General features: G+C 36.7%; 2 long non-coding RNA genes across 3 annotated transcripts in view; one reads left to right on the forward strand and one right to left on the reverse strand.

Annotated features, from left to right (window-relative positions):
- The window catches only part of LOC137501197 (uncharacterized), a 50,116-nt gene extending 37,300 nt beyond the window's left edge, over positions 1-12,816 (forward strand). The window contains exon 3 of the long non-coding RNA XR_011018401.1: positions 12,680-12,816. This is a non-coding gene — a long non-coding RNA (uncharacterized lncRNA). The remainder of the gene's footprint in view (positions 1-12,679) is intronic.
- Positions 12,817-13,405: 589 nt separating this feature from the next.
- Positions 13,406-20,569, reverse strand: part of LOC136875480 (uncharacterized) — a 39,685-nt gene continuing 32,521 nt past the window's right edge. The window contains exons 3-4 of one of the 2 annotated variants that reach the window (XR_010860447.2): positions 17,863-17,969; positions 13,406-13,924 (exon numbers count right to left, since the gene is read on the reverse strand). This is a non-coding gene — a long non-coding RNA (uncharacterized lncRNA). Of the gene's footprint in view, positions 13,925-16,943; positions 17,970-20,569 lie in introns of those variants that run through there. The other variant, XR_010860446.2, reaches the window with a different exon arrangement.

The following is a 20,569-nucleotide window of genomic DNA, read 5'->3' on the forward strand; positions in this document are numbered from 1 at the left end:
AGTCATGTATGAAAACTGAAACTGAAATAGCTGAATAGACTCACTGAAGCAGAGAACATGAAATGCAATGGCAAACTACTCGAGAGGGCTAACAATTTTAAATATCTAGGTATCACAATTCAAACAACGGGAAAGAGTTTCAGTTTACATATAAGATCTAGAGCAGTGGCGGCCACTAGGGCTATAAATGAAATCAGGAACATCACACAACTATCGATCAGCACAGCTAGGTTAAAGATACTACCTGTTCTGACGTATGCCCTAGAATTAGTGGCAGAATACCTCACGTACAAACAGCTGGAAGAATTGGAGCGAGTAAAGGCTAGATACCTGAAGAGAATTTTAGGAGTCCCGCAGAATGCAAGATCGAGGCTAGTGTATGAGCTTACCAGGGAGACCTTCTTAATAGAGGATCTGAGATGCGAGCTCATACTTCAAGCTAGTACCAGCTTCAAACAGCTTATACAAGATCTGCATGAGAAGAAAAACAACATACCAGAGGACTTTTATGCAACATCTGCTATGCAAGACAGGACCTGGATGGAAGCTAATCATGATATGCGACACGTGACGACGAGATTGGCGATCCATGGTTTCCACCACAAGGTGTGCTGCAGCAAATTATTTCACGAACCAAATGACGAATGTGTGTGTGAGTTGTGCTTGGAATTCTGTGATAGATACCATATTGTAAAATGCAGGAATAGACAGAAATCCATCGTAGCTTATAGCAAAGAAAAGTAATGTGTATGTAATGTAAATGTAATGTAATGGTATTCTGCACGGCATGTGTGCATTTTTTCAATATAATACATTTTTAAAAAAATAGCTTCTGTGATCATTTAGCTGCTGCTGTGAAAGAGGAAATGAATCTGTCCGAATACCTCTCCAGTCATCAGCAGAGTACCAGTTTAATATCACACTGTCCGACATGTCTTAGAGAATTCAAGTCTAATCAGCAATGATATAAAATAACCCTTACCGTTGGGTGAAGCCCGACATTACGATATTCCCTTTCCGGTCGCGTTTCGGGTGAGCCCCGACATGACATTGTATCGCCCACTGCTCGTCTGCCATCTCTTAGCCGACAAAATACACGATGGTGTACTGTACTGCCATCTTTTGGTTCAGCGTGGAATTTTGTAAAATCCACATACTATTTGACAGTCAGTCAAAAATCTATTATTTAGATGGCAGTGTAGCCATCAGTTGTATCCAGTCCACTCACGCATGCGAAGGCTCGAGCAGTAGTAAAGGAAAATGGTCGCCATGTGCTCTCTTCGTCATATACATTGTACTGTATATGTCAGGTAATTCTACAAAACCCCAGTATTTTCGCACCTCCACTTGTTCCTTGTATACTAAAGAATATATCTAATAGCATTTGACGGCGCCTACAAATGAACTGGTAATGGCTTGTATACCGTAACCCAACATTTAGCTGATGCTGATTGCTGGCCCAATTATAAATCAACAGATCCCGATTTCAGGAAATCGCCGTTTAAAGCGGTTTCAAGCTGCAAACCACCGCGAGGTGTGAAACCAGGGACTAAATTAGAGTTTTTCCATTGCTTTTTATCGATAATTTGGTCATTGAAATTACCAACGAAACCATTTGGTATGCGACAATGATAATAATAATAATAATAATAATAATAATAATAATAATAATAATAATGTAAAATAATATGTCTTTAATTGCACATATTGCTTTTATTTGCTCCAGTATAGTTTGCTGTAAACTTTTATAGCCTAAACACCTCATTTAAGAACAAATGCTATCTCCAAATTCGTGAAAGATGAATACAAGTCATATAAGATAAAAATTCACATTTAATATACGAGTAGTAGGGACAACACAGAGAACTTTAATTTGAGCGTTAAGGAATAAAAATAGTCCTCTCCTCTGAAAACATAGTCCATTCTCTGCATGTGAAACATTATGCCCAATTTTCACTTGTTTCGAATTCCTTGTCCGTTTAGCTGGGTTGGGTATCTCGGACAGTTGAGTACTAGCCTTCTGAGCCCAAGGTAGCAGGTTGACGATACTCAAATAAACTGGCCTTATGTCAGTAGATTTAATCACATAAAGAACTCATGTGGTACAAAATTCTGACATCTCAGCATCTCCTAAAGCCTTAAGAATAATTAGTTAGTGATACTTAAAACCAGTAACATTATTCCAAATACCTGTACTCTAGCTCATTGTGGTGCAGTGTGCTTTGAAACACAACAATTAATATGTTATATAATGTAATCTCTGTTTCTTTTTTCTGCAACCCACTCTAATATTTTCTTTATCAACACACCCATAGTTTATTCAGTGTCCAATCATACATCATATTTACAAGATGAACTTTTTTTCTTATCTCCCAGGTTAAAGGATGCTGTAAACTTAATATATTACACATTTTCTCATAATTGTACATTTGGTCCTCTCAACTGTCCAGGATACTCTTTAAACACTCTCTAAATACAGTTGAACCCGACTTATATGTATATCAAGGGGAAGAGAAAAAACTACTTGTAACTCAGAATTACTTAGAAATCAGACTTACACAATACATCACATATTTACTTAAAAACCAATGGAATAGACCTACATGTGTAAGTCCTTGCAAATAGTAAATACATTAAGAGAGAAAGTATTATTTTGAACTTGATCCAGCCTTAAAGAAATCAGATAGATTGGCTTGTTTCACTTTTCTTGCATTAAGAGTATAAACTCCTTTTGCAAAGGTAATGAATTCAAAGCATTTTCAGTACAACTTTTCGCACTAATGTAACGCCTACACACATCGATTGCACTTAACACTTCACTCAGTTCAGGTGTTTCAAGATTCAAGTCGTTATCTCCATCACTGTCACTATCGCTTGTAGCTGGTCCATCACCACCGCGTTGTTGACATACATCACCAATAATCTCTTCATCCGGTAGTTCTCCACATACAGCCACATACATACATATCATCGAAATGCACAAAAGTATTGAATTCTACACCCTCCGGTAGCGTTAGCACATTGCCAGACAAAATTTCGTCCCCATAACCATCATTAGAGGCAGCCCCTTCTAGTAAGACACCAGCTTTGTGGAAACAGTTGCTGATTGTGGAGGATGACACCTGCTTCCAGTGTGCTGAAATAAAGTCTATGGCTTGTAGCAAATTAATGTAGAGAGGTTCATTTCCTGCATCACTCAGTGTTATTAAATGTTGAACCAGCATTTTTCTATAATGCACTTTGAAATTTGTAATGATGCCCAAATCAAAGGGTTGTAGAACACTGGTACAGTTTGGAGGGAAAAATTCCACTCTCACATTCTTCAGAACGATTTGAGATGGATGTGCTGCACATCGATCCATAAGAAGGATCTTCTTCTGTTTCCTTTTAATTTAATTCCAGATTTTTCAACCACTGTACCATTAGAAGCATAGTCATCCAAGCATTTCTGTTAGATTCATATTCTGTAGGTTTTGTTTTTGTACGCTTAAAACACCTCGGATTCTTTGATTTTCCTATCACAAGTGGAGGAAGTTTGTCAGATCCATCTACATTGGTGGCGGGAAGTACTGTTACACGAATTTTACTTTTCTTCCCTCCATGGCATGAGTCACCTCTTTCAGCTAATGTTTTATTAGGAAGGAGATTGTAGAATAGGCCGGTCTCATCACAATTGTAGATGTTTGGAGGCTGATTATCGCTCGCAATACCCGGCAGAACCTCTTCTTTCCAGTGTTGCACTATGACGTCATCCACAGCTTTTGAGTCACCGCAAATTGTTCTCCCTGTGATTCCATGACGATCTTTAAATCCTTGCAATCATCCTGATGAAGCCTTGAAATCAGCAGTGATATTCATCATTTTAGCTAAATCTATCGCTTTTGCCTTCAGCATGTTTCCACTAATGGGTAGAGCTGCAACCCGCTTTTGCTAGAACCATGTGAAAAGTGCTTTCTCCAAATCTACGTACGTTCCTTCTTGCTGACGGCTGCGCTTTGCTGATTTTCAACCCAGTTTTCAGAACTTCTCCAAAATAATGTTTCTTTTACTGATGACTGTACATAGCGTAGTATAAGCAATCCCTAAATCTGAAGCAATTTCAGTTTTTGTTTTGTGTGGGTTAGCATCCACTTCTCGTATAAATTTTACTTTTTCATCTAGGGTATAATTTTCCTTTTTAATGTTCCCCATGGCTAATCAAAAGCAACTGAATGACAAAACTATTGTTCAACAGTAAACACCAGATACCGGCACCGTGGACATTTTACATCTCCTTTGTTCCCACGAAAGAAATTCTGATATTCAAACAAATTTACTGTATTTTCTTTTGTTTCCACACCGAAACCGTACACTTTGCTTGTAATGTATCTTAATCTTTGGCGGCATTGTGAAGGTCAAAAACGACGAAGGTAGAGGAGGAGCGAGATAAGAGAGCGAAGGGGGCTCGCTTGGTTGGCCTTTGTTACGCCGCCAATAAGTAAGGTTCAACAATGTCACTCGGCGAAACTCTTTGTCTTCTGTTTCAGCACATAAACCCGACCGCTCTTACTTCCGCCTATGCCGACAAAGAGAAAACTTCGTAAATACAGTAGTTTCTTTTAAAAAAGCATGTGCTCATTACAATTACACACAACTCAGTTATATTTTACTGACACATAGTACATATAACAGCGAATTACGTATAAACGGATTACGTACATACAATGTTCAATTAACACGTTTTTAAATTACATTTTGCCAGGACCTAAAGGAAATTACGTACAAATACGAATTACGCATAACAGAGTTATGTATAATGCAATTTAGTAATTATTGATTAGGAATTGTATACCATCACCTGTCCTCGCCTGCTGGCCAAAATTCTGATGGTGACATTTTTTTCCATCCCGGTTAGACTATATCAAGTGAGACTTCCGATTCAGTTCATTAATTGCTGGTTAATGGTCGTCCTCTCTTCTTGACATTTCCGTTGTGGACATCACCAGCCTACTCTCATATGAGTTCTTTCCTTTACTGCCTTTGCCTCAGTGGCTTTTGCAGTTGTGATTTCCTCTTCATGTTGAGTAGTAAGAAGCTGTTTTCCACATAGGTGTCCAGCAACCAGAAGATAATATTTTGCCACCATTTGTCAGCTTTCCTCCCAAAATACCGTTGGAGTTGGCCATGCGGTTAGGGGCGCACAGCTGTGAGCTTGCATCCTGGAGATAGTGGATTCGAACCCCACTCTCGGCAGCCCTGAAGATGGTTTTCTGTGGTTTCCCATTTTCACATCAGGCAAGTGCTGGGGCTGTACCTTAATTAAGGCCACAGCCTCTGGCTTCCCACTCCTAGCCCTTTCTTATCCCATCGTTGCCATAAAACCTATCTGTGCCGGTGCCTTCTTCAGAGCCATTGACTTCATTTGATTTGTCAGTCTTTTCCTGTTGGTGTTCACAGTTCCTGTTATGTGAAAACCTAATTGCTATCCGAGGTAAATAATGCACAGTAATATACCGCGGAGAACTGCTATTTTAATATATGATCGTTGCTCCTGCTTGTTGACTTCCTTTTTGTGACACTCTCACTCACACACTGAATTTGAAGGCATGCTTAGACCCACACTGTTGTTTACATATACTATCTAGTGGCATCATACGCAAGTACATACCGTACGTTTCCAGATGCATATCTTAGATTTTATGCCTATCGCATCATGATGAGAGAAGGCAAAAAAAAAAAAAAAAAAAACCTATTTACTGCAATATGGCATGTTATTTAATTGCTATTTGGATAGAATGAGAACCAGGCATTGTCACTGCAAATATTTGCATCATATGTGGAGAGTGGATAGATTCTCCTAATGAGGGGGAGAGAATGAACCATGTCATCCAGTACTACCCTCTACACTCTTACTACGGAAGCCCCAGTGATTTGTTTCATCTCACAGAAGGTGTTGTCGAGTGGCTGCAAAACTTGGGCTTGGGAATTTGCTCAATAGTTGTAATCACCATATGATTAAATAAATAAGTATGTCAAGTTTCTCCGAAGTGGGATTTGAACTTCTATGGAAATAAATTATGATTATGTATTCTTATTCTATGGAGTGGAAACCAGGACCCTAAAGCACAGGGAAATGTGGGAGGCTTTTGAACTGTGGACTTACAGAAGAATATTGCAGTTGAGTTAGACAGGTCAGTTCACAAATGATGTATGTAGTAATGAGACAGATAGGGAAAAGAAAGGAATTTTCAAGTACAGTCAAGATCAGAAAGCTGCAATACCTTGGTTATGCGATGTGAGGAGAGAACTATCACCTATTACAGTTGGTAACTCAAGTACTGAAGGGAAGATACAAGGCATAGGATCACACGGAAGAAGATGCATTTCATGGCTACACGGTTCTACCATACCACTACTGAGCTATTGTGGGCTGCAACATCTAAAGCCCAGATCTCTATGACAGTTGGCAAACTTCTGAGAGGAGATGGCACTTGAAAAACTACTGAAAGTACTACTGAAACTTCTGAAGAAATCTTTATTTTTAACTTGAAAATTTTCTTCATCAAAAGACATATTTAGGTACAAAAATATGTCATGCAAAGGTAGAGAAAATTATGAATTTCTGCCTATTTTTTTAAGTTTAACTTTTCCTAGTTTGACTATAAAATAAAATTTAGATTTTACATTTTCGCTAGTTATGACTTCATATTTACTGTATTTACTTTTTGAAATACGCTCTGTACAGTACAATATTATATAGTAGACTACTGTTAGAATTTAAATGATTATTATTTATCGATACGGCCACCTGTGGGTCACGTTTACACAATCTTCCTCCTGTCATGCAGACTGATACCCTTCTCTTTACACTCTCACCAAAGATTCTTGAGTCTTTGACTTCTTCTTGCTCGTTCTTCCACTGAGATGTTCCGTGACTTCGCGTGTTGCTCTTCAGACGCATCCCTCAATCCTGCAACCTTCTTCCTAAATTATGTCCTTTCTTTTATATCCTCCTCCTTGATACCTATTTCTGCCAAGTCATTGTGCACCTGTGTAAGCCATCCCGGTTGTTTTTTCCACCTTTCCTGCAGAAGAAGTATCCTTTTGGCCAATCTCTCAGGCTTCATTCTTTTGATATGTCCATAAAATGTCAGTCTCCTTTTCCTCATCACAGTCGTGATTCTTTCTACTGTCTTGTAGAGCTCCAAATATAATGGGCCGATTGCAGAAACGTTGTTTAGACAATGTCTACGGTTAAACAGTGCCTAAGTATGGCTGCCGCATTGCAGAGATGTTATTTAGACACTGTCTAAAACCGATATTCAAACAACTATGTTTAAACACTGCCGAGAACTCTGTTTAACCTCAATTGAGAGGAGTGAATCACAATCAGAGGTTCTGTACCATGAAACAAGTAATTTGTATTATCATCTTGAGATGATTCCGGGAAGAAAGGTTAGCTTTGCATAAACCTATTTTCATGTTTTTTACCTGTATTGAACTTAATACTAATTGTTACAATTCTTGTTTTATTTTGTACCTAATTCAATACATAAAAATGTTTATTGTCTCTAAAAGGACATTTTATTAGAGTACAGCACTAACAGGGACATGTTTCGCTCATTATATCGAGCATCTTCAGCCTCATTTGAACAAATATCTCAAGGTTAAGTCTTTACGTTGAACTTTCATATAAACAATTTGATCATTATAATTATTTTACACCAATAAAATATTACCACTAGTTAACAATAATTAAAAAGAATTAACAAATTAAAATATAGCTGTGTTGGACTAGACATTGATCACAATTTACTGATATCCAAGTCATAGTAATGTTTTAAATATTTGTAAGATTTGGCTAAAAATCTTGTTAGTTCTCAGTTTTTACTAATACTATTTAGTGCTAAGTTATTTTTGTAAGTTTAAATGTCCTATTTGAAATTAATGATGTTAGAGGATTAAACTTGCAATGTTTTTCTCCTTCGTTGTACTTTCAGTTTAGTTGAGAAATCACTACATTATTAAAAGATTGTGCAATGAAGGTTTGTGGTCTGTGTGAATCATCATACTAGAAGTCCTCCCAGTTCTTCACCTGGTTTGTGTCAGCCTATTTTAACACTAATCTGTTTGTTATTGAAGCATGGTTAAAAGGGACACCAACAAATGATGCTTAGTTGTTGATGTGTTGTTTTACTGCAACATTTGTGGATGAATGTGTCCCTTTATTCACACTTTAGTGCCTAGCTGTGCTTTTTGCAGTACTGAAACAGTACTGGTACTATGACTTGGACATCAGTAAATTGTGATCAGTGTCTAGTCCATCACAGTTATATTTTAATTTGTTAATTCTTTTTAATTATTGTTAACTAGTGGTAATACTTTATTGGTGTAAAATACTTATAATGATCAAATTGTTTATATGAAGGTTTAATGTAAAGACTTAACCTTGAAATATTTGTTCAATGAGGCTGAGGATGCTCGATATAACAAGCGAAACATGTCCCTGTTAGGGTTGTATTGTAATCAAATGTCCTTCTAGAGACAATAAACATTTTTATGTACTGAATTAGGTGGAAAATAAAACAAGAATTCTAACAATTAAGAAAGGTTAGTCCGACGACGTCTCTGTGGGTCGCCCGCTGCTAAATCGCAGCAATTCATTTGACATGTACGGGGAGGTAGAGCTTAAAATAAGATTTTGCTTTTCAAGAGACTTTTTTCTTGAGACTGACAAAGGGACAGTCCAGCAACTGCCAACTGGAATACAATTCTTGGCAACCGATATATTTTATTATACATGAGGTAATTTCCATGGAATTGTAGGGCAGTTTGACTACATACATGTCAGAATTACTTGTTCCAATCGTCAGAGGGCTGTTATATACATCAACCGGGAGGGATTCACTTATATTTACTGCCAAGTAAATGCACATAATAGTGAAAAGTAAAAAGTAGGTTGTAGGTGGTTTTTATATATATAATCGTGTAAGTTTTTGGCAACTATCATATAGGAAAAGGCAAGTGGTGGTGGTGGTTATTGTTTACAGAGGAGGACTGGGAAAGAAGAGCCGTGGCCATAATAACAGCCCTAGTATTTGCCTGGTGTAAAAATAGGGAAACTACGAAAAACAATCTTCAGGGCTGCATTTCGAACCTACGATCTCCAGAATGCAAGCTACATCTATATGGTTCGTACAACGTATTCGGTTGCACATTACTATTGTTTCATCTTCCCTTCATCAAAGCTACCATATTTACAAGTAGATTACACACACCGTAACAGCGCTACAATCAAAGCTACACTTCCCCGTACGGTGGCGTGTCGCTTTAGTGTCGATAATATTATAAGATTTAATTTCCACCGAAAGCGATACTCTTATCTGTGGGCAAGTCATGCTCATGCTTAGCCATATTTGAGTAATATGTAGGAAGACAAACAGCTGACTGGCATTCGGCGCGTGCACCGACGAATTTCATTGGTTGTGACAAGCAAAGAGTTGCATGAAAGATACTTCTGTCTCCATTTTCAAAGCAATATTGAAACTTTAAAGGATGTCTAGTTAAACACCGGCTGAACACCGTTTATGCAATGGAAGGTCATGCTCGATTTAGACGTTGTTTAGGTAGACGTTGTCTAAGGCTTAAAACTAGTCATTGTTTCTGCAATCGGCCTATAATGATTTCCTATATGCAGTACTGTAAACAATATGGTGGTCTTGCTTTGTCATGCAAGATGGCTGTGATGGAATTGGCATTGCTAACACACAGGGCAAAAGATTAATTAGAAATACAAGCTTCCTTCATATAGAAAATGAAGTCAGTAAGGGAGTGGCTTAAATTCCACTCTGTATCAGGAACTTTCTGAAATTAGTTGTTTAGAAAGGAGCTTACTTTCTCTCTCTTAACTCCAGCTCCTGTAGGACCTAATTCCTGTGGAAAGGATGTTTTATTTTGGGTTTAATACATAGTTATCAGCAGCTCTGCATATGTCTTATGAGAGATCAGCTGCATAGAATTGTTGGTTAGGCACTCTCCTTCTACACTTAATGTTGTGAAAGTAAGCTTTGCTTAATTGGTTGGCATTCAAAAATGCATTTGTACAGTAGATTATGGGGAGTAGATTTAGTGGCATATTAAGCAGCCAGCACACAGTTATGGCACTTTGATCTCTTCAATTGTTATAGATTTTAAGAAATACCAAACATACAGCATTATTATTTGCATGGTCCGTGTGAATTCTGTATGAAGAAAACCCTCTTTACATGACTATCAATATAAAGATTATGTGGGTTCTGAACCATAGGAATGTAAATTTCACATATTTGTTAAAATCCCACATACATCAGCTAGGGTTTAAAGTATGGTTACTTGGATTAAAAGCCCATGTCAATGTTGCTGTGTATATTCTTCTTCTTCTATTCAATTTGGGCCACTATGGACCATGGAGTAACAGCTTCATTATACTGGATTTTGTGTTCATCCTCTTCCACCCTTGTCTTTGATGTTCTGCTAATTCCTTCATTCAGTTTCTTATTCATTTCCTGCATTCTTCTGAGAAAACCACCTTTGAAGGTTTCCTTCCCATTTCCTCTCAAAAACCCTTAAAGTCTGATATCATATGTCTGAAACAGTTTCTTTTCTAAATTTATCATACTGTTTGTTTTCCATTTTCTCCATATCTTCAGTGAGCCACCTAGGAACAACTTTCTTCCCTTCAAAATGCATCAGAATCTTTTGCGCAAGTCTTTCATAGTTCATCGTTAAGAGATGCCCATAAAACTGGACTAGTCTTTTCCTCACGGATTCCACAATTCATTCAGTTTCTTTGCACAGTTCTTTATTTGGCCTCGGTCTTCATTGTTCATTAACATATCTAGGCCTTAGATCTTCCCTTCCTTCTTCTCTAATTGTTGTATCAATCATCTGCTTGTTAGATCCATTGTTTCAGCAGCATGCAATCCTTATGGTTTAAACACTGCGTTATAATGTCTTAATTTTGTTCTCAAATTAATCCACTTCTTGTTGGTGTGCCAATTTGATCTATTCTCGCTTTGATTGCTTCATTTTCTAAGCCATTTTTCCAAGATATTTGAAGCTAACGTATCTTACCTTCATCTGTGTTCATGATTCTTGGAGTCAATTTTATATTTGTGTATATTTTGTTTTCTCAAATGAGGTCTATAGACCAGTCTTCATAGCAACTTCTCTGAGGATGTGGATTTGTGGCTGATTCAACATAATTTGCAAGGATTGCCAGATCATCTCCAAAGGCTGTGTGTGTTACTATGGTGTCTTTTTTAATGTACATATTTCAGACCTTTTAGGGATAGGATGAGAAGTGAAACAGGAGAAAATTTGAAAGAAAATGAAATGATTTCCTGTACAACATGGAATTCAAACTCACTTTCCTTGCAATACTGGCAAGTAGGGATGGGACTTATTCTTGATTGTGACTTTTGAGGCCAGCAATCAAAATATAGAGTAACATTGAATAGCACTATGCTCTCTGTGTGTATGTGCAAGTCACAACATGTTCAGTGCAGGACTCAAACGCATCTTTTTAGAATTCCATGCGTACAGAGTACCATATATTGTGGATTCTTTGTTAATCTCGGTATCAACATAATATTTTTTCTCTTTGCAAATAAGTTATCTGCAATAAAATCAATATTGAGCATTGTCATTCCCTTGATTAGTTTTCTGTTGTTTTGTTATAAACACTTTGTATTTAACTGGAAAGTTATAACTACTTGTTCGGGGAAAAACAAAAAAAAGCGTGAAGTAGAACAGAACATTGTTCAAGCTACAAATGCAGTCTGCAAAGCAGAAGGGCTACTGACTGATTTTTGACTGTCATACATTGTTTCATCACGGCAAATATGTTTGCTTTTGAAACTAATACACTGGGAATAGCATGCTCGAAATGGACAGATTCTGTGAGCTGTCTCAAAGGTTGACTGGAGTAAATCAGTCCTCCTATAACCTTTCTGCTTCCTTGCACATACGTCTATAAAATACGCTTATTTGCACAGAGTGGAGACCAGTTCATCTCTTGATTCATTCAATTGATCAACATTTCTCTGCATGTTGTTGCTCTCAGTGTACCATGTAATTGCAAATGCATGCTTAATCTTTCTGAGAATCTCACAGCATTTATCTTACCAATGAGAAGTTCCCATTCCTACTCGCTAGTAATTAATGTGCAAGCATATATTTGGTCGTATACTTTTTTAACACTTTCTAAATTGGTTTTGCCCTGTGTGTTAATGTTCAGATTTTGGAAAGAAATAAGAAAAAATAATGTAGAAAAGTTAACATTGAGCAATTGTATGTAGTAACTGGAGATAGGCTTTGTAGAAAAATTTATTATTGAAGTGTGTCAGGAATGAAATGTGTCAGTGGTGAGGTTTTGGGAAGAGAGGGGAGAAAAAATCTGTAGGAAAGATAACATTGAGCAATTATAATGCAGTAACAGGAGATGGGCTTCATAGTAAAGTGGTTCAAGTGTTTTCCCATCTGGGAAAAAAAAAAAAAAAACTAAGTCCAAAATGTAAACAATTTGTCCTGAATTTTTGGCTGATCATTCTTGTAATCCCATCTCTCTCAGTGTATTATAATTGCTTTGTGTTAACTTTCCTACATTTGAAGTAGGTACCTGCTTAAATTACTCTTGTAATTTTTTTCCTTTTTTGGACAGGAAACTCTTCGATTTATAGAAGTTTCGACGCTGGGGCTGGACACTTGAAATGAGGTGTTGGACTTAGGTGATATTTTTAAGCACATTTTACAGAAAAATTGAGAAAATTTTTGATTTTTATTGAATTTAAGCCATTTATTCTATTTTTTTAAATTTATATTGAGTTTATAATTATTTTTCATAGTTATGAACTAAGTAAAATAAATTTTGAAAAAGTTTTTTTTTTTTTTTTCTTCTAAGTCCAAACTGTGAATAAACCATTTCAGTACAGAATTAAGGTGAAGTATTTTTTAAATAACTTATTAAATATAGGAATTAATATTTAGGATTATTGGAAGGTAAGACAATACACAGTGATGTAAGCAAGTCCAGTTTATTACTTTTTCTATTAGCCTTATTACAAAGATACACTTCACATAATATTCAACACTTGACAGTAATTTTGCAACAGATCTTTGTAAGAAACAAACAAATTGGTAGTAAATGCTTTTAGACAAATTCTGGCAGCTATATGTAAATAACCATTAAGATGTATAGGATAGTAAGTTTATCCCATATCCACTATAATCTTTCAGTTTTAATAATGTTTTCAAAATATAAAGTAATTTCTATAAAAGTTCTCATACTGTAATTAAAACTGTGCCAGGATGTCTTGGCACAAAAATTTAATGACCTATACTAGCAGGAAAGATATCAGCAAGGCAACAAACTCTGCATTCAGTAAAGCTAGCAACAGGACAGCTTGCAACTGACAAACCCTTCAGCAGTAATATGAAAAAATGCATTCAGCAAAACAAATACCATAACCAAGTGTCATACCTTATCAGGAATCACAAAAGACTGAGCTATTCCTTGCAAATATGTCAAAATTACAGCTTAGTCTATATATACACTGAGACAGAAAGATAAAATTAAAACAAAATTTAATGTTGAGGTACTCAAGGTAGGTTTTTAAAATTGACTGCAAATATTTTAGCTGCTTAATTATGAACAGTTTCAAAAAAGAATAACATTTAGCCAAACAATCTTTAACAGTTCATTAATAATGTTGCCCAAAAGCAGTACAGAACTTCCCTATATCAGCAGTAAAATAAACACAGAAAAACTGGCTGAAAATTTATGAAGGCCTGCAGACAAAAGCAATTAACACATTTTTTGGCTAGTTAGTACACTGCAGTTTATGAAATCTTCCAATGATAGCTCATCTATGCTTTTGATGGAGAATGCAAGCCCATGTCATTTTTCCTGGAAACAAAAGAGAAAATATTTAAATCTTTATGACATAAGATATTTTGATTTGAGAAGTATTGAGAAAAATATCAAACTGCAAATCCAATTCAGTGAACAATTATATGTACTCTAGTACACAAAAATTGGCCCACAGCATCTTTAATTTTGTACATTCTCAAAACAAGGATATTCCTGAACTGAAACAGCTGGCCAAAGAGACTATGCTTTGAATCCTACTACATACATTCATCCCCTTTCAAAGAGGATGTGTTTATAGAAAGAAATCATCTGCAGTGACCACTTTTTGTGCACTAGTATACACTACTAGAAGTAATGGCTCATATCACAAAAATTAATCAAGGTATTATTACATGAACATTCTACCCAGTATTTTAAAGGTTGAAATTAGACTGGGCTTGGCTCATAAAAAGGAATATCATCTTTGTCCAATGTCTCCTTAGCCTAGACATCTGAAGTCTCACATTGAACCCAGGTTTGAACCCAACTTACAAGGAGATCCCACCAAGTGTAAACCAGATTTGCCAGAAACTTTGCTCAGTGAAAGAGTGGTCAAAATTAGCAAACTGTCGAAGTTTCCAACGTGCTTTACGTGCCTATTAGCGTAACAAGTTAAACAGGCACAGTGGCACAGCAGCTTTTGCCATGACCTCACTTTTGCACCCTATGTTCACATCCCATTGTTTTGTTTCATTTATTTATTTTCATCCATTAACAATTACTACACTCATTTCACAGCAAAGACATATCACAATTAGACTCAATGCAATAAAAATCCACATAATTGCAAGCACCAGTTTTTGGAAAAATGATCCATTATTCACGATTTGTTGCAAATATATTGCCAACGCACAAAATGTTAATGACTTCTTTCCCCAAATGACAATCCCACCCAGAAACATAACCAGCAAAGCTGCCTTCACACAATGCTCATGGTGTGCAAAATTTCTATGTCCCAAATATTTCTACACTGTATCATCAAAGGGAATCGCCATATCTCCCTGAAGCATTAATATAAGAATGTACTTAAAACATTGTAATCCATGAAAAATACCACATACATACACAACACTTATTTTGAAACCCAGTTGTAATTTTACAATCAACATAACACCCTTGTATCTACTAACATGATAAGAAACATTCATGTAGTAATAGCCAATGAACATAAGTAGGTAAATGTCTGGCTCCATGGCTGGCCTTTTGTCACAGGGGTCCCGGGTTGCAGTCATGGCTGTCCTTATAACAATGTAGAAAAGAAATTGATAAGTATTTTTGCCTAATAACCCCTGGGCTTTCCAGACCCTAAGAACTTCATCCCACAGTTCTTACACTTCTGAGTTAATTGTATGGATGCCAAGCCTCCTTTGTTTTAACCTCTCCTATACATTCTGTGACCTTCAGTTCCAGTTACTTTGGAGACCAATCTAAGACTGATTTCAGGCCACCTCATAAACAAGAACTACTTTGGTTAGTGCACCAGATGGTTATCCTGCTGGAAAAAGATATCCTTGCTGACAACATTGATGGACAGAAAGAAGCAATGTGTTCTCCAAAACAATATATTGGCAAGCAGTTGACCAATTATGGATGTGCTCCAGTATGCTAATGCTATCACAAGAGATTTGGCATAACACTAAAGCACCCCAACCTTAGAGAAATTCATGTAGCATGGGTCATATCTGGCACAGGATACTTGTGATCAAGTCAAGATCTCCCTCTGTGGATCAGTCTTACCGTCAGCCTCCGGTTCCCAAGAGAGCAGGTTCAAACCCAGCAGCAGTAGTCTGATTTTAAGGGCAGAAGAAAGTCCATTCAACACTGTTTCAAGATTTTTGCATATGACGATCTCTGGTAACACATTTGGAGTTTACCCTACAAAATTTATTAAAACTCAGCCACACCCCCAATAGGACAAGAAAGCAGCCAGATGGTATCAAATTATAATGCTTGCACATGGCACCTGAGGCCATACAATTATCAATTATTATTATTATTATTATTATTATTATTATTATTATTATTATTATTATTATTATTATTACTATTATTATTATTATTATTATTATTATTACTACTACTACTACTAATAATAATAATCATCACTTGTCTTCATTTAAGGCAGTAACCTTCATGGTAGATTCCTTATCAGTTTATCTCATCTTTTCATATACATTTTCAAAGAAATCACACTGACAGTGTCCTGCCAGTCAGTTAAGATGAATGTCTCCCCTAATCTACTCTCCCAACTGATGACACGCTCCAGTCATGGTCTCCTTCCCATCAGCCCTCCAACTATGACTTATGGGTCAAAAGTTGATCCCTTTATGGATAAGTGGTAGTATATTGGCCTCCAGATCTTAAAATCTTAGTTCAAACCTATTTAAGGTTGGAAAAAGTCTATTCAAGGCTTCATGTCTTATTGTGCCTACATCTCTGGTTCATCTAAGTAAAGATAATCACAACTTTCAGACATGAGTTATGCAACTGAGAAGAGAATGTTAGTAAAAGTAAATCAAATATTTGTACAGTAAGTGAAGTGTTACATGATAAATAATAAACCATATTTATACCATTGCAACTGAGATCAGAAGAGAGCATGCTACCACTGAGCCAACTGGACACTGCTGTGTTTTTATCATTGTTTCCCTTTCAAACTAGAAGTTACTTTGATTACTTTTAACAAGATTTAATCTATTTTGCATTCATTGTGATTATAGAATTTTACATTTTACTTACTGGTTCATGAATGTAATAAGATACAATAACTGTAGACTTGCAGCTAATACCAGTACCTCAGTCTGCACAAATCTAAACAGTATTTTGCACATCCTTGGTCATGCAGCATCTACTTTATAGTACTGGCAATTCATGTGTGCCATTACTTGTTTCTAGTACTGTACATGCCCTAATCAAAAAATAAACATGGGAAGTTTGCATTCTGCTTCAAATTGTTCTGAACATTGTCACTTTCCTAATAGGACACGTTTACTGGCAAAGCATAGTATACAAAATGTTTACTAAAAAGCAAGACATATTTTATTTCAAAAGAGCACAGAAAAAGATAAACAGTATGTGAATTTTTTTACAATACTCAAGTGTACACAACCCACTTATTCTCATGTCAAAATTACATATTGATAAATAACACCCAAGGACTATGGGGAAAGAACTCTTCAAAACATTATTGGCTTTCAACTCTACATTCCCACAGCCTTGTCATGAAGTCTTAACTCTCAACAAATACAAAAAGTAATTTGGTATGCCATGACCCTGAATTTCCTTCTCTAGAATTGCCTTTGAACTCTTCTATCCTGGAAACTAAAATATTTCAGCCTTGCCAAAGCTCAAAATGCATCACAGTAACTCCATCACCCTAGAAATATCTGGGAATAAGCTTAAGATTTTTTTTATTTGCTCAATATAGTACAAACTGAGGACCATTAACTCTGTAGGCAATTCCAACAAAAATTAAACCAATGTGTTAATGATTTTACTCATTTTTAGTTATCACAATTTAAGTAGCTTTTACATCTAACCTTTTTTTAAAGAAAAACCATTCATTTTCAGTTACTGTAACTTGAAAGTTTTACGTGTGTCATAACATGTCATTCTGTTACTGATATATATTTTTACTGGTACGTTATAGTGTTGTAAGTTATTTTTTGTGTTTCAACAGACTGGAAAAGTGAGGTAGTTTCAAAAATCTAATTCTACTCTAATTAGATTACAAGTATATATATATATCCAGTTAGTGGTTTAGATCTAATTTTTCTTTTGCTAGCATTTTAATGACACACAAAGTCTTGTAGTTTTCCAGTAATCATGTGACAGATGGTAGCACTGTGGCTTTAAGTTAGAGCCCCAACATGTGTCTGGTAAGAAAAACTGCAGAAAACCATCTTCAGGGTAATGGAGGGGTTCAAACCAACCACCTTCCAAATGCAGGCCTACAGTTGTGTGGCCCGTACCAAGCAGCCAACTCTTCGTTTATGTGGATTGAAGGTTCTGCATAAACACCAACTAGGAGATTTAACAGCACCTGTGAACAATACAAATACGTCACCAATATTCTTCTAAAAAGTTTCTAGGAATCTTAAGTTATACAGTACAAGAAAAACAATAGAAACAAACATACTATGTCTTGCAACATTTCAAATTTCCTGAAAAGGATAATCATAGCACATATTAGGCCAAGTGTCCTGTTTGTGCCATTCTGGTTAGTGTCAAAAGAAAAAAGTACTACAGTAGTCCCAATGCCTAATGTGGACTGAAGGGTGGCCAAGTTCGTGATATCTCTTAGCTGGACATCCAAAAACACTTTCTCCAGGCAATGGGTAAGATTTGCAGTTCTTTCCCCTACCATTCTGTTGACATGGTCCTTCCATTATCTTAGGCATATTAACAAAAATTCTGTCTTCATTTGTTTCATCACTTCCTTATTCCTTTTGTCCCATTATGGTAAATCTCATCTCTGCACTAGTAATTCTGGTTTAGTCTCTTCCTGATTGTCTATGCTTCATTCTTGTACATGAGAACTGGTCTGGCTAATTTCCTCTAAATGGCTGGTCTTGTGTTTCTCTGAACACGAGAGAGAGAGAGATCATTATAACCAGAAACCAAGCAAATATGTGCAAAGATGTAAATTTAATAGACTTGATCAGTTACCTAATGAATCATTACCAGATTACGTAGTGGAGTTGCAATGATTGATAGAGCCTTCAGAATTCTCCGATCTTTAAGAAATGTTACGACAGATTGGCATGTCCTGCGCAGTCTCGTGGACTCTGCTTGATGTACAAAATGATTTAGGAGGAAGCTGTGGCAGACAAATATGCCTGAAGAAATTTAATGGAATTAAACGATCAGCATACCCGTGTTCAAGTCTAATCAAAAGAAATGTTCTGAACTATTAAATGAACATAGATCATGTTTTGGGTGTAGTAATCATCCTATAGCAATGTGCCACCATGAAAAATCAATTTGCAGATACTGCAACACAATTAGGTACCTCTCTAGAGTGTTCCTGAAGAAAAATATAGAAAGCAGAAAGTATTGTGAGGTTACTTCTGTCCAGAAATTGAAAGCATGTCATATTACCAAAGAGCCAATGGATGCAGAAAATGCTACTTACCTTTTCAATATAATCACCAAACTTGAATAACAGGAGAGTGCAATTGGATGGGTACTGCATAGAAATGCAAATTTATTCAGTGGTGGTGGTGGTGGTAGTGAATTTGTTCTAATGACAAATACAATCAAGAGGTTGGATACTCTAATAGACAGAAAAATATTGCATTGCTTAAGGAATGGGAAGAAAGTTCTGAATCCATCTCATGATATTCTTCAGACATGGTTAAGGGAAAACTAAGATCTTAGGTGTTTGTGCCATTCTGGTTAGTGTCAAAAGAAAAAAGTTACTACAGTAGTCCCAAAAACTCTGCCTAGTGTGGACTGAAGGGTGGCAGAGTTAGTGAAAATGCCAGGTTATCGGGAATGGGGTTTAAAAAGTATAAGTACAAGTGCTTCCTCAGAAAATACAGCACTGTACGTGTATGTATCGTTTGCTTGAGAACAACAGAATACTATCAACTGCCCAAATACACTTTATGAAGGTGTAGAGCCTTTACTAAATGAAAATGTTTACACAGTGTACAGTAATTTACCTGATAAAACAGACCTCAGAAAAATACTTTATGAAGGCATAAAACTGTCTATAATGAAAACATCTAATAGGTCTATTTTCTGTAAGTTATGGATAAGGCCTTGACCATCATTTGCAGAAAGAAGGTTGATGATGATGATGCTTGTTGTTTAAAGGGGCCTAACATCGAGGTCATCGGCCCCTAATGGTACAAAATGAAAGAACAAAAATGTCATTCATCCACTGACCAAAAAGAAATAAGAATGTCATGAAGAATGAATGGATGGACATGAACCCAACAAAAAAAAGGAAACAAACAAAATACAGTGGATCAGACTCAAACAAAGAGCATACATAATTGATTACTGACCAAGGGACCACTCAAAGCACGATGATGATGTCTAAAGGGGTGCAAAATCCATGTCTGAGGCCCCACAGAATGGTACATGTCACGAGTAAAGTAGAACCATGGTATTTGTCATGTTGGGGTACTAATCAAAAGTAGTGAAACTCACGGTGTTCCACACAAGACGGTACTACTCAGAAGTATTGTACTTCGTACAGGTAACGCAGACCTATGGTGTTTCTCACACAATGGCGCCACTCATAGCCAACGCAAACCAATGAGTTTCCTCACCTAGGTGTACTAGGCACGGATGCCGGTCCCACGGGCTCCGTGGTGTTCCTCACATAGTGGATACTAATCAAAGGCAACGGAGACCCACGGTGTCGCTCATATAGTGGTACAACTCACAGGCTATGCCCAGACCCGCGGTGTTGCTCACATGGGTACGACGCACGGGTACTGGAAACCCCCAGGCCAAGCTCATGACTACTACTAAACACAAACCCATTTCGTACCGAACATAGTGGTACAACTCTCAAGTACAGGCAACCCAAGGTGTTCCCCTGGTGATGGTACGAATCAAAAGTAGTTTCATGGTTCTAATTCAATCATCCCTTGGTCGCCCCTTTTAGTCGCCTCGCACGACAGGCAG

The sequence above is a fragment of the Anabrus simplex genome, chromosome 6 (genome assembly GCF_040414725.1).
Source record: "Anabrus simplex isolate iqAnaSimp1 chromosome 6, ASM4041472v1, whole genome shotgun sequence".
Lineage (NCBI taxonomy): Eukaryota > Metazoa > Arthropoda > Insecta > Orthoptera > Tettigoniidae > Anabrus > Anabrus simplex.